This window comes from Cydia pomonella, chromosome 20 (genome assembly GCF_033807575.1).
Source record: "Cydia pomonella isolate Wapato2018A chromosome 20, ilCydPomo1, whole genome shotgun sequence".
NCBI lineage: Eukaryota > Metazoa > Arthropoda > Insecta > Lepidoptera > Tortricidae > Cydia > Cydia pomonella.
The window spans coordinates 8,875,557-8,891,555 of NC_084722.1; the positions used below are offsets into that span (position 1 = coordinate 8,875,557).

A 15,999-nucleotide genomic window follows, 5' to 3' on the forward strand; every position below is an offset into this window, starting at 1 on the left:
AAGAGCTTGCCGAGGACAGAGTCAAGTGACGCAAACTGGTGTCGAATACCAGTTTGCGTCACTTGACTCTGTCCTCGGCAAGCTCTTCCCATGTGTGAACCGGGATGTTGAAGGCGTGCATGTCTCGCTTGGCGCAATATATCGTAGCATTGGCATAAAATTAGGACGTAAAATTCAAGACGACGCTTGGTTTAAGGCACTCGCAAGTAAGCGAGCCAAGCGTCATCAGCCCGACACCTGTTCGCCAGGGGCACATTACACCTGCCAGGCTTGTGGTCGAGTTTGCCGCTCCCGTATTGGCATAACCAGCCATGAAAAACGTTGTCGCCCTACCTGACACTGCTAGAATACATACTCTGTAATAGCCAATGATGATTATGACAGAGTAGCAATTTGCTTTTGATAATGTTTGGCTGCGTTTTCCTTTCAGGGTAATTACTGTTGCAAAGGTCAAGATATATTAGACAAGGCTCATAAAACGAGACAAAATAGCTTGTGAATATTGGCTTGCAGTTAATCATATTGCACTTAATGTCCCAATCTAATGAACATAAACTTGCTTGTTTTTCTGCTCAAAGATAGTTGAAACGCTATTTACTAACGATCATCAATCATCAACCATGTTATTTTAAAGGACTCAGTCGAGTCGTAAATTTCTGTTGGGAAATTGAAGGACGTAGACCATTTCGCTGTACAAATGTGTTACATTTTCTTCCTCTGAAAAATATGTTTTCCATGATCGGTAGAAACATTTTATTGTTTATATTTCAATAAACAGCATCAAAGAGCATTAAAAAAACTAATAAATTCGGCGAAATGCCGCTATTGGGCACCGATTAGCAAAGAAAATATTAATCAAAATCACAACTCCAGGTCTTTCGGTAACAGCTCAAAAGTTGATAAAACTGTAATAACATCGACGGAAGATAACGACAAAAAAAAAATACACTGAGAGTGGCTTTGATAACTTATCGTTCGTGTCATCCACGATGACGCACATATTTGTCAAATGTAACCTTTAACAAGATGACAATACAAGTCAAGGCACGCGTCTTCGTGAATGACACGATCTATATATTATAAAACAGTACAGTACTCGTCTCACCTGCCTGTCAAAGAAAATGGAAAGTAGTCCTATGTACACAATAAGTTATTGTGAGGTAAACCTTGACTAATTCGGGTATTCGGTGATAGCTCGTAATCTTGTACTGAACTCATATGGAAGAAAGCTATAAAATTACAAGCAAGCAGCGTAACTGACAGCAGTGATTTTATAACCTGAGTTATTCAATTTGAGTTAATGTTAGTTTCGGATGGCGACTGAAGAAGCGTTATTGTTGCAACATTACCTACTATTCCTACTACACACTGCAGCGTATTCGTATATTAAATGTAGGTTATTTACCCCTAATTTGGTACACAAAAATCAAGGGAGTCATTGAGTTCGATGGGGGTATTTTTATTGGTTATATTATAACTTCCCTAACCAAAGACCAGTCTCAAATTAATTAATATAAAAACATCAAGAGTTGTTCATAACATTCAGTGTTCGAGCCGATATGAAATATGTTTAGTTTGTTGTTCAAATCACCCCAAAGATATCGTTGTTCCAAACGCAAACTAGATAACAGTAGTAAGTAAATATTCTTTATTGCACCACATACAAAACCAATTCAAACCAGAGTTACACTAGTATAAACAAAGGTAGCAACAGCCGGTCTTACTTAGGACCTATATAAGAAGATGTCATAATTGTCATATATCTCAATAAATGATTGGTAACGTAGCAGCGAGTATTAATATTCCGACACTGTAACTATGATTCAATATGATTATTTTTTAAAGACAGCGTTTCAGATCTCTTCGTTTGATTTACGATATGCAAGTATTTTCAGCATGATTAATTACTACACGCAACTGTTCTGTAAACCTATTATATGTAAGTCTATAATGATACAAAATCGCTTGTACGGGAAAATAACCAGTGAGAGTTATAAATAGGTCCATTAATCCATGTAATACAGATTGAGAGAAATGTGAGTTACATAGGTGCCTATTCTGTTGGAAATGAGGAAATTGGTGAGTAAAAGTACTCAAGCGGTAGGTAACCTATGTTTTAAAAAAAGGATTTCCCTGTTATAAAAATATTGACGCATTAGAATAGGTCTTGTGGTTTAAGAAAATTCTACCGTTAGGTATCTGTTATTTGACTTTGACAAAGTTTATATGTTAGGTAATACACATTATATATACTTTGATAAATCGCAAAGGGACTGCCGAGCGAAATCCGTACATAAAGTAGGTTCATTAATAATCTATAAAGTTGACTCTTCACACTGACAAAAATATCCTAAACAATTGTACTAGTCTTGCAATACCTTTGGAAACTCAGCGTCGAATCTGTTTCGGTTTTGCTTCCAAAAAGCAAAACTGCCAGCAACTGACAGTATAGTTACAGATATTACGAATGGACATACCATAGTGTACGGCGATATCTAGCGGAAAGTATTAATCTCCGGCGGTCTAGAAAGTGGACGGCTCTAGATACCTCTGACAAAGTTTGCACCGTGGCTAAGCTGATTAGAGCAGTGTCTCCAACTGATGTGTTGTACAGCTAGTTTCTATATTTACAAGAAACTTCGTAGAAAGTCAAACACATTGTACCATACTAGATTTTTAAATTGCGTACGATATTGTAACCTGTCAGTGTAGGTATTCGTGACGTTGTTTACAACTTACAGATTAGTCCAATAAACAGCTCTTAAGAACTGTATCAGGTGGAATTATTTACATAAAATGTTGCATCTAAGATTTCACCTAACAGAAACGAAACGAAAGTAGTATATTTACACAATCCACATAGGTTCTATTTGGTACCGTTAGAAGATAAAGTAAACTATTGCTTGTATAAAAAAACAAGAAGATAAAGTACTTATGTAGGAACCTGATGCAGATTTGGTACTAAATATAAGTTAGAACAGAACTACCTAAGAAGATAAAATGAAAAATATAGGAAAAATAAAGAATTGTAAAATACAGTCTAAAAAGTCAATGAACTATCATAAAATTTCCGAACTATCATACTGGGAATGTGAAAATCTTTATATCAACAGTTTACCACCCAGATCACTTGCATCACCCACGCAAATAAACGGTAATTTCCAACACCAATGTTATTTAAACTCAAAGTAAACTACACTATCATTTTCACTACGATATTGTGTACATGACATTTAACCAGAACTTTCGCTGATAATCTGACAATAAGAATAAACCAAGCACAATAAAGCCGAGTCATTATATCATGAACTTGGACTCGGAATGCGGCTACGTCGTCAATCCTTGACCAAACGTGGTTAAAAACGACACCTACATGACTTGCCAGACCATCTAAGATGAAAATAATCCTATTATGAATATGAACCTTAAGCTCTTGTAATAGAGACCATAATGTTTCAATAACGCAAGTCATATGGAGGTGAAATTTAACTGTTAGAAAACAATTGAAGGTTGCTTGTTTAAACAATCGATTTTCTTTTCAGCAGTTTTTATTCTATTTGCATCACGTCGGTTCTTCTTTTATTATTTATTAATTAGGTTACTGGTTACTGGTGCATTTGGGGTACCTATAATCATCTTCCTGGCGTTGGCTCATGGGAGCCTGGGATGCGCTTGGCAACTAATCCCAAGAATTGGCGTGTGCACTAGTTTTACAAAAGCGACTGCCATCTGACCTTCCAGCCCAGAGGATAAACTAGGCCTTATTGGGATTAATCCGGTTTCCTCACGATGTTTTCCTTCACCGAAAAGCGACTGGTAAATATCAAATGATATTTCGTACATAAGTTCCGAAAAAGTCATTGGTACGAACCGGGGTTTAAACTGAACCCGCGACCTCCGGATTGTGTCGCACACTCTTATCGCTAGGCTACCAGCGCTTCTACCTATGTTTGTTCTAATTTATTTCTTCAAAAATAATCGAAATAATCTTTTGATGAAGTTGAGTTGAGATAGATATTCTTTCAATTCAATTTTTTATAGGATTAATTCACCACATGAGCGTTTGTGTTACTTAGTTATTTTGTTAGCAATCTTGAGTATCATTTGTATCGACATCCAAGTCAGCAATTCATCTCACTTAATTGGTATTATTATACTCTGTAGGATGTAACTTTCTCAGTCGATACCACCGAACGACAATAACGACCATACTTAGAAATAACCAGAGCAAGTTCGTTCAACAAATTAGTTTAACGGAATAACAAGGCACATGAAAAAGAATTTTCCACAGACTGACCCACTTGCTATTAAACGTTTATAAAAATGTTTTAATCGTAGCTCTTGCATCGCGTGCGGACAGACTGTTTGGTGCTGGAGATGGACGATTCGTGAGTGGTGAAGAAATTTCTAAAAAGATATTCAGTGCTAAAATTCTCAGTTACAACTTGGTAGATTGCTGGAGAGTATTTGATTCTATTAACGAATAGGTATGCGACACCAAATGAATGTGTATTTATCGCCAAGTCTAAACGGGTCCACTGATTAACAGTCCGACGGACGGTATCGGCCTGACAGTCATTCAGACCTGTCAACTTTTTGTTACCGTCCGGCGTACTGTTAATCAGTGGGCACCTTAAAGAGGCCGATTGTTTTTATAAGAGGAAAATTTACCCCCTTATTCATAAACGTCTACTAAAGTTAACAAGCCGCTAATAATCGTTTGTCCCTTTCCGACGTATTGGTATGATGGAAAGGGACAAACGATTATGAGCGGCTTGTTAACTTTAGTAGACGTTTATATGAATAAGGGGGTTATAGTATATCTAAGTATAAATAAGTACAGTTAGCATCAAAACTAGCGAATCAGATTACGCGTCAAAATATATCATTCTCTAATAGCTTACCAATGAACTGCTGCCTCAATATACGGACATTAAGGTCGTGTATACATATTTTTGGGCAGTTTGTCCGTAACGATATTTTCAGACGTGACTGTATCAACGCACGATCTAAAATTAACAAGCCTCCTTAACCCATTAGCGCCTACCGGACACGCTTCAGTACAGCTAAGTTTAGACATTTAATTAGATTTTCTACTGTATCTCAAGATCTCGAAGAGAGTGGCGTACTCGAAGAGGGGCCTATGCACAGCAGTGGGCGTTAAAAGGCTGATATGATGATGATGATCTCAACCAGACTATATTAATTAATTAGCTGTTCTCAAAAGAGAAGGAAGGCGTTTATGGTTTTGAAAGTGTCTTGATTTTTTATCAAAATAATGCTAAAATAGGTAAGTAAATATAACATAATAATATTATATATAGTACATATGTAATGTCGGTAGGTTAGGTACATTACGACAAACCTAAAGAAAAAAAAACATTATTCATCAAGCAAGAGCAGACTACAGGAAAAGTGGTGAAACCTAACCTAATTAAATTGTATAGGTACATACACTTATAAATATATTAAAAGGGCGCCGACCGTCCAGGAAGATTGTGTATTCTAATAAATCAATTAATTTCTGTTTAATAACGTACTTGCCCTACTTATTCCTCAATTTTTGATCTATATGATGTAGTTTTATATTACTTACGTTTGACAGCTTTGAGTTCATTGTAAATGGAAGTGGCCACCATTTGCCGTTTAAATGATAAAGCAAAAAATAAGGACAATAAAACTAAGAGACAAAGACCAAAAGTTGAGGAATCAGTAGGACTACAACATTAATATACTGGATTGTACAGAAATGGATTGGTTTATTAGACAACACAATCCCCCTTATGAGTGCGCCACGCCACTGGACGGTCGGCGCCCTCTTAATGAATACTGTAGCCAATCAAATCTTATGTTATGAATTAGACCTCTTAACTTATGATTTGAAATAAAACTGTTTACACACATCATTGTCTGTTTTTTACAGCTACATTTATTATTTCAACTTTAATTCAAAAATACAATAATATACAAATGGAAAACTTAATGCCGAATGCCATTCTCAAAACCAACCATTGGGCAAAACAGCTCTTGCGCACATACTGTATATGGTTTCACTCCACACTGATGTATTAGAGTTGGCATGCTCGTAAACATTAGGTTACATTTTATAAACAGAGAGATTTCTATTTTTATTACGCTTCGAATCCAAAAGACGTTTCTTATTTGTAGTAAAGCTTTTACATTTTTATACCTACTTAAAACGTTCTCATCCTTAATACTAAAAAGGATCAAATAACCACGTGACGAGATATAACCTTTAGAAGATCTGCACACCCACTGAGTCACCCAGAAGTAAACATGCATATTGAGGGGTGTGATGACACCGCCATAACACACTATAAACTACAAATAGTTCCGTTACAGTTACCTCACTACTATATTTACTCCGTCTTAATTCCATATTAAAAACGCAGAATTGCTTTTAATGCAAATTTAATTACTTCGCTCGACTCCAAAGACTAACTTTCACGGTACTGGCAGGCGAATAAAACTTCGTGAAGAGATTATTCTTGGTAACTGTTGACCCAACACGGCAAGTATCTACCGAATATAACGAGTCATTCTACAAAAGTATGTTAAACTTCGGACATGTTGCAAGTCTTGTAATGGTGCATTTACCTACATGACGTTGACGATAGAGAACGTCAAACCGGCGCAAACGCAGGCATGTAAATTATGTATTTGGGTTTGGCTTGACTTCCGTGAGGGTGCGATGGTTGGTTGGGGGTTGTCATTATTCACGTCATATGTTTTTGGACAGAGTATATAAGGGAACAGTAGAATAGAGAGCTGGAAGGGGTAGACCTTGGCCGACTTTCTCTGATCAAATTGGGAAAATTCTGAAGAAAGGCCAGATCATGAGCACCCTAAACCAACGAGCGTGTAAGGAAGCGAAAGAGGTATGTCAGGATCGTAGCAAGTGGAATGCCGTTGTCTCTGCCTACCCCTCCGGGAAATATACGTGATTATATGTACGTTTATGTTTTTGGCTAGTATGACGTGTTTAATGAAAGATGGAGGGTTGTAAGTACAAGCTTTTGGCTTTTTTGCTAGCCAAATCACGATAGTAATAGCTAAACGACTGTACCTAATTGCAACATTAAGTAAAACGGAAACTCTTCGACTTAATTTCGAAATGATAATACTTACTTTAGAGCTGATTTCATACGGTTATTTCGCAACAAAATATTATGTCATTTAGTATGTCTCGGAAGACTATTAATATACTAAGTGAAATGAATACCTACATATATAGTCTAGTCGTTCAGAGACTATAACATTTAAATAGTATCCCCAAATTATATTATACGAATGAAGTCGGTTTAAGGAGGAGAGAATTTGAAAAAGCGCCAGCTTCATTATAATAAATTATTTACATTATATACGTCTGTCGGTGTAGAAAACATTTCGTTTTCGTCGGCGACAATCAGCAAGTCATACACTCTGAAAGTATGTCTTCTTTAGTTTACAACTAGGGCGCAATTCACAGACGCGTGTTATTGAAAAGTGAGATTAAATTCGTGATGTACAATTTTAAATTGACATTGATTCATTTATACGTCGCCTTTCGAGATACTGTATTGAACCTACATTCTGATTACGGTATGATCTTGCTTGAGCCTTAAATTATAGAACCACTTTTGGCGATCCAACTTTTTGAAGTATGTATTTTAAACATATTTAGATGTAATTTATTTAAATTTTAAGTAAAAAGTAAGGCCCGCCTAGCAGTGTACGGATGACCAATGCTTTTCAACTTTTTTTTGTAATGTTGTAACGTGTTGTAATCTGTATTGATTCTTTCTTTTTTACTAACGCATTATTCCGAATGTCTATTGCAGATTGTAGGGACATTATGAAAATGTTGAAAATAGACTTATGATGGGAGATTATTTGGAATTGCCCGACATTTTCAAGGTGCCTATTCGGATTTACCCGAATACATCTTACTGATATTTATTTTAATAGCGATATTTGTTATTAGATTTGGTTAAATCTTCGTCAAGAATGTATCAATCATCTGAATGATGGAATGAGACAAACACGAAGGTGTTTATGTGAAATGGCCGTCACGCGACCAAGCAAGTATTGTACGTAACTTGAATTCTGCAAACTAATTAGATTCACTTAGTAGTAAAGTGCATTTCTAGCATAGATTACAACCTAATAGATCACGCATAACGATGTATAAATCTACATTCTTCAATTGTAAGAAAGTATTCACGGCTGAACAAGCGCGACAGGCCTCCATTCTAGCTTCGGCAAAAATGTTGTCATATGTCCGGCCTTCCTCCTCTACAGGGTGCATTTAGTAAATAATTCTCGTGAAATTTTATGAACGAGTTCAATCATTAGGTAAACGCATGTATTTCTGCCGATTAACTTTTTGACTATTTTATAAAAGGCGGAGCTAGGGAAGGTGGAGGTAAGGAATGGAATCTCCATGTACCAAAAAGTGTCATCAAAAAACCTTAAATAGGTGGCGCCACAATACCTAAAATACTTTTAAAAAATCAAATTAGAGACAACGCACTTCACTCTGTCAATAACGCCTAGATTCTTAGCTACTCTAGTGCTACTCTGGAGAGATTTGGAACTATTATTTAATTTATAGCTGACAGCTGGACACTTTTGCAACAGTTCTAGAATAAGAGATTTCACTCATTTTAATTCCACACTCCATAGGCGGAGCCATGGAAATTTACAGCTTACAGAAGCACTAGTTAACTAGTCTATTTTTTCCGTATCGCTTTGCTTTTAACTTCTTAAACTTCCTAAACATGAAACTGCCTATAATTAACACGTTATCAGTCAGAATCTGATATTAAATCTAAATACCATAACCGCACATGATTAATAGAAACCATAATTAATTTCGTGAATAGCATTACCGATCACACACCGGTAGGGCAGGCCACCTCTTAGGGAAGTGTTATTCCAGCCGCTTACCGAGTCGCACAGGTGACACAGGCCAATTCGAACGAACGCTGATATCAGAATGATGTCATTTAGTTATCGTGCGTTGAGCTCACACTAATACATGTACGGACAAGTACGAGCGAATTTTCCTGACAGCCGAGTCGAACGGTCGAGATGTGAAGATAGCTCTCCATCTCTAGTACCTAAACATATAATTATGTATTTAAAATACACTAGCCCCGTCACATCTCCACCGAATCTCCGTGAGGGCAACGACAGCAGCAGAGGCGGAGAAAGCCAAGGTAGGAAAATACTGGGGTCTCGGCGCCGAGTATAATTTTATTCCATTCGGTGTCGAGACCCTCGGTCCGTGGGGCCCTGGCGCTCTCAGTTTGTTCAAAGACCTGTCGAAGAGACTCAGAGATGTCACAGGAGATTAAAGAGCTAGCAGCTTCCTCGCTCAACGCATCAGTCTAACGATCCAGCGAGTACCCCTTATAGTTTCGCCATGTCCGTCTGTCTGTCTGTCTGTCTGTCTGTCCGAGGCTTTGCTCCGTGGTCGTTAGTGCTAGAAAGCTGAAATTTGGCATGGATATATAAATCAATAAAGCCGACAAAGTCGTACAATAAAATCTAAAAATTTAATTTTTTTTAGGGTACCTCCCCTACACGTAAATTGGGGGTGAATCTTTTTTTTCGCTTCAACCCTAGAGTGTGGGGTATCGTTGGAAAGGTCTTTCAAAACTAATAGGAGTTTTCAAGAAACATTTTTTGATAAAGTAAATATATTCGGAGATAATCGCTCCGAAAGAAAAAAAAAATGTGTCCCCCCCCTCTAACTTTTGAACCATAGCACCAAAAAATATGAAAAAAATCGTGGAAGTAGAGCTTAAGAAAGACATTAAATGAAAACCATAGCAGACATGATCAGTTTAGCTGTTTTTGAGTTCTCGCAAAAAGTTTTCCCTTCATAGTAAAAAGACTTACTTTAATTAGGTACTGATTATGCAAATTTGCCTATTTGTTTAACTCGGGTGAAAGGTACCCTTTCATCCCTTGGTTAACAATTTACTATACTTTAAGCTCCAGTTTAGCTTATTGTGACGGAAGAGTAACTACGGAACCCTACACTGAGCGTGGCCCGACATGCTCTTGGCCGGTTTATTAGATTTATTTTAGTTTTATTTTAGATCTAATTTAGTAATATTTTAGAGTTTACTTGTAGTTTTTATTATTAATTCTAATCATTGTAACTATTGCCAAATAAACTTTATGTAAAATTTGATCTTTTTTTATAGAGGTTGCATCATTTTTATGGCTATATGGTCATGTCCAGCAATTAGGATAGGTACTTGTACCTTCCCTTTAATAAAGTTATAAATGTTGTTTTAACCGCAGTGTGTTTATACACTATTTACATATGATATGCGGTGAGGTTTGTTGAGCCATTTCTTACACTGGTCCCCACGAGTCGCCTTGCTTTTTCGCTAAGGCAGTTACACACACGGTGGCATCAGTTAAGCAAGCCCCAAACGCGGCGGGCTTATACTTTCACTTAATTTCAATAATTCATGAAGACAAGGTTATAATAAACAAAGACTCGATAGAAAACGAGAGTGGAATCATTTAATTTAATTTAATTTTAACTATTACGTAATCATTGTTGTTTTTAGAACACCTCATTTAGAGGGCAATCTCACAATTTGTTAAGGTCTATTCTACATTAAGATCGGTAGGTACTTAGGTATTTCAAACCTAACCCTGAATGAAAAGTTCTGTTAAAAAAAGGTCCAACGGAGAAGTGGATGTCAGGTACCTACATTTATTGAAATACTTAAAAGGAAAGCAAATTCTTTGTTGTTTTCATTTCCAAATGTGTCTTCTGTACAGACTTCTAATGTTGAGGTAATAAAATTAATTTCCTCTCTAGACATATTAAATATTTAATTAATATACCTGTTAACTATAATTGAACAGATGTATGTCTAAAAGTTATTGATTAAAAATGTTACATCGGAACAGGGACAAATATATTATATAGACAATCCACACTAAACGTTGCTGATTATTGTTATATAATGTGTTTCTCCACGTATAGTGGAGTCTTTAACCAAGTATAGTACGAAGAATTTTATCGACAAATCACCCCTCACCTTTGTTTTTTGTCAACCATTTTAAAAATGCACCCCTCAAAGTTTTATGGTACCAAACACGACTGCACTTGGTTAACCTACCATTATCTGTCCATTTACCTGTCGTATGTTTAAAAAATATTATTCAATAGCTTATGAATTAGGGCAAAAAAATTCTAGCATAAATGTCACAGATAACTTTCCACAATTATTCGAGAATTAATAACAAAAAGCAAAATTCACTCCAAAAAATTACTTTTTTTTACATTTTATATTTTTTTCAATAAACGAGGTCGTTGACCTTTATTTTTTATTGTTAGATAAATGGTAGTATAAGATATCAGCTAAAAGTTGACATAAAAATGATAGCGCTAGTTAAAATATTTCAGAGGTTACACGAGTCCAAACAAGACCCTCTGTAATGAGCGTCGAACTAAGTAAGTTGCTGAGTTCCATATGATAATTTGGGCGGCGGGCAAGTATTCTTTGGATCTAAGTTGAATCGACTGACTGTATTTTATATATATCTCTGATGTAACATTATAGCACTTAACGCCATCATTTGTAACATATCTAAACTGGACACTTTACATTAAGCATTAACTTGATTAATGAAAGTTATTCGTTAAATCAAAGCAGGCAGATAATCAACATTTGACTTTTTAATTTGACATTGATGTCTCTATTTTCCATTAGTTACAGTATATAAAAGTAAAATAGTTACAGACTTTTAATAATATAGGTAAACAATATTCCGTGACTAGGAATTCGGATGCTTAATTTAAACCCTACACGGGCTGAAATTATCAGAAATTAGTAGGAGTGAGCCTAAGAAAAAAATATTCCAATTCTTGTGATAGTATTTGTAAATTATTGAAATAAGGCAATAAATTACATAAAAATATAACATTATATAAAACATAAATTAAGGTGACACGCCAGTATACATAAATGCAATCTTATTCATATGGCATCCTAGAGTTTAATATTTTTACTGACACTACTGACAGTGACGCGTTGATTTAGGCATACATTCTCGGGTATCACACTATTAGGGGCCAGATACCTAATCAGGTATTCTAATAATATGGAAAGATGTTTTCAACCGCCATATTACACAGTGAAAGAAACAGATAATCTGCCATTGCACTTTGCATTTAGATAAACAAAATTACTTAGAAACTTAGGATTTTCTTGCCGTCAGAATGATCTACCTATTTTGTCTTTTGATGCCTACAAAAGACAAAATAGGTATTGGAAGACATCTTACGCGAAAAAATTAGGCACAGTGATAATGCACAATGGTGATTAATGACTGAAGAATGATGACCGGCCATTGATAACACCCGTTTTAGATAATTGGTGTCGTTCTTTGACAGTCAAATTCATCACTTCGAGTGCTATCTTTCACATTCAACAGTGACATACAGTCTACCTAATGACTGTTTTTTTTTATTTCTGCATGCATCTCTGCCTGTACTATGAATGAAAATCGACTCCCTAAAGCAAAATCAAATCGCTAAACAAATCTTTCAAATTTGACAGTACTAACAGTGACAACACTAAGTTCACAGTAATGACTGATTTATTTACGACTTATTGAATAGAGTTGATTAAAAGTAGGTATTAAAGCCTATAATTTTTAACCGCAGCTTTCAGATGCGTTTAATCAACGTTTTTATTTAAGAGGGAAACCACGTACTCAACCATACAAAAAGAGAAAATGTTTTTCCACTTCTATATGCATATTTTCCATTATCCAAATTTTTTTAGTATATTGTTGACACTATGAATAACTACGTTTATAGTTTTTTCTTTTTTTTCAAAAAATTTTTTTGAGCTAAACCTATAAACCAATAAACGATCGACATCAAAATAGAAGTGATTTGTTAAGATTTAGTTAGTGGAAACGGTTTTGTCCCGAAATTGAATTTCATAGAAAAAGTACCGTTATTCCGTTAGGATCGCAAAGCTATTCTCCACCCTTTTATGCCGTAATACTTTTGTCTTATTTTATTTGTTATTATAATAATAATATGGCAATCTTGAACAATACTTTTCGTAGTAGGTACTTTTTCCGGAGTTTTGATGGTTTCTTCACATTTTTTTATTTTTCTACATTACCTACCGCTATCGATAAAAATCCGTCTCGGTTTTTTTGTACAAAAAAGACAATTTAAGTACACGATGACCATTACATGTACCTACGCATCACTCTGTTACATTGTACATTAGGATCGCCTCAGACAGAGACATATGCAGGGTGCGCGTAACTGCTTGCATATAAGTTGCATAAGCTTAATGTTCGAATGTTCGTTACTGGCGAAGATGATTTTTTGCTCCAATTTAGTTATAAGAAAACTTGATGTGAAAGGTGGGTGATGTATTCCTGGCTTGCGAAAGGATTTTCCATAACATAACCAATCAACATTGTATTTTAGTCTAACCGTTTCGACCATACAAATGATAGTCAATAAGGTGTATTAAATACTTATGATTCACGGTCCGATTCGAACTTTAAGATGCGTCAAATATTAGGTCTATATATGGATCGGACTTGTCACTGTCAAAAGTGACGTTTTTATTTGAAGAAACGTGACTTCGAACCGGGCCGTTAATTTTGTTATCATTGCAATCGTGGAGGGATTTCAGGATACCTTGCAAATCTCAAAGAATAGGTGACCAAATTAGCTCCGGCTTGACCACAGATATGTTACCTACCTGTTTACAACCTCGTGCTCAATGAAAGGTATGTGTCATATTTATTTATTTAACCTTTATTGCACAAAAGAAAACCCTACAGTACCTACAAAAGGCGGACTTAATGCCAAGAATTTAACACTAGGCTATTTCTGCCTAATTCGTTGTACCTTCCCATTATTTTAGTAATGTAGTTACCAAAAAAAGTAGAAAACCTTCTCACTCATTTTTTATAATTGCCTAGTTATACTCAGGCAAACCCACCGTGCCAGTAATAGAAAAAAGTGCGAAATTCAATTTTTTCTTTAAATTTGCCCCCTTTTCTTTTAATGGAAATGGCTTGCCAAAAGATAATTACGTATTTATACAGTCGTCTAATTCAACAGGCCCAATTAAAAGCTAAAGACCTTTTTCGATGTTTAAAAAATCTAAATAGGTCTTCCTTATGTTCACTCAAGTTATGACCTTCTCAAACATGAAATAAAAAGTCGAACACAAAAGTGAACCGTTATTAAACTGTTGTGCACCAGTAAATAACGATGCACGTTAACTTTTCTCTATATGGCATTATTAATGCTAAAACTCACCATGATAATCCGTGTGCGCGCAGCGATGCAATGAAAAATCCGCTTTTAACAAAGTAATGTATCCTTCATCCGAATACAGCAGCAATAACCATAAAACACCGTTAAGTTTTAAAACCAATAATAAAACTTGGCGAAAAAGTTTCGAATTGCAGCTTCACAGACAAAAACGGCACATCACTAGTCGCGCGGCATAGACAAGATTTTCTTTTTTGAATTGTTCGCGCGCGGATGGAAGCGTGTTTGAAGCGCGCCGGACGTTGGTCAACTGAACGGTGCATCGCGAAAGATTTGCGATATGCGAAGCTCAAGATAGACATATACCACGGAGGATTAAGGCCGATAAAACGTTTAATAAATTAAGGATTTTTGACGGGAACATATTGACACTTTCACCAATTTTGAAGATCTTCTGCAATGCTTCGTAAAGTATTCGGTAAGTCTACATTATTTCTTCCAAGCGTAATAAAATTTCACTATCGCTTGGTATGTGAGAAAATCTACATACTAATTAAATAATGTTATATTTTTAGAGCGGCAACCAATTTACAGGTAGACAACGTACAGAATAAAATTGACAAGTGAACAGTTGGTGAACAGTCAAAATCAAATACGCAAGTAGGTTTGATATGAAAAGAAAACAAAAAATATCTTTACAATAAAACTTTTGAAATAGGTTAAATTGTCAAGTAATACTTAGGCCGCAATTACATTATCAATATTATCATAGTACATAACGTGATCATAGACATAGAAGTCATTGAAAAATGATGGTGTAATTTAACGAATTGTACATAGGTATATAATCATAATTGTGGGATTGCTTTCAAATAGGATCCCATATAGATTTAGATTTATTTATTTCACAACATATGATTACAGTACAAATTACATCAATGTCAATTTATAAGAATCTATATTGTGATCGTCAGTAATAAACTTAAATAATAACAAGATAATCCAAATAAATTAATTTCAATAATAATATATATATGAAAACCAATAATAAAACAAAAATAACAACAATATATGATCATTTCTATGATAGTCTAATTGCGGCCTTACTGTGAAGGCTACGACGCCTACGATGGGAAACCTCCGTGTTTTTGGAGTTCATATTTAAATGTTGCTGTTGATCCGGGGGAAGGGGCAGTTTTCTTGGCCGGTGCCCACCGGAGTTTACGGTAAGTGATCTGTTGGTGTTGACTCCCTGGGTGTTGATAGAAGCATTTTCACATTGCCCGACCCGTATATCGGATATTGTAACCGATAAAAAATGCTAAACAGTGCCTTATGGCTTCTCTAGCAGCTCTTCTAGGTAGCTGCATGTGATGTAACTTTACCGTACTAGTGCGGTAATTACCACAATGTACTGTAAAACGTTGTACGATACACATGCTAATAGGAAATTCGCAACTCAAGTCGATTTAAAACACTCTCTTCGGTCGTGATTTAATTTATCGCCACTCGTTGTGAATTTCATACTTTTTGCCTTATATAGTAATGCACTTAATTTTGCACTTGTATAGTAAAGTTACTTCTTTGTGGTTATATCCGACTTCCGATATCGGATTGGACAACGTGAACACGCTCTTACGCGGCTTCTTCTAAAACTGCGGGCCCATAATCCTGTCTAGATAGAGAACATAATATAATGACGAAGG

At 35.6% G+C, this 15,999-nt stretch overlaps 1 protein-coding gene across 1 annotated transcript in view; it reads right to left on the reverse strand.

Annotated features, from left to right (window-relative positions):
- The window catches only part of LOC133528974 (uncharacterized), a 65,327-nt gene extending 50,411 nt beyond the window's left edge, over positions 1–14,916 (reverse strand). The window contains exon 1 of the mRNA XM_061866515.1: positions 14,339–14,916. The gene's annotated coding sequence lies outside the window, so the exon portion shown is untranslated. The remainder of the gene's footprint in view (positions 1–14,338) is intronic.
- Positions 14,917–15,999: the final 1,083 nt, after the last annotated feature.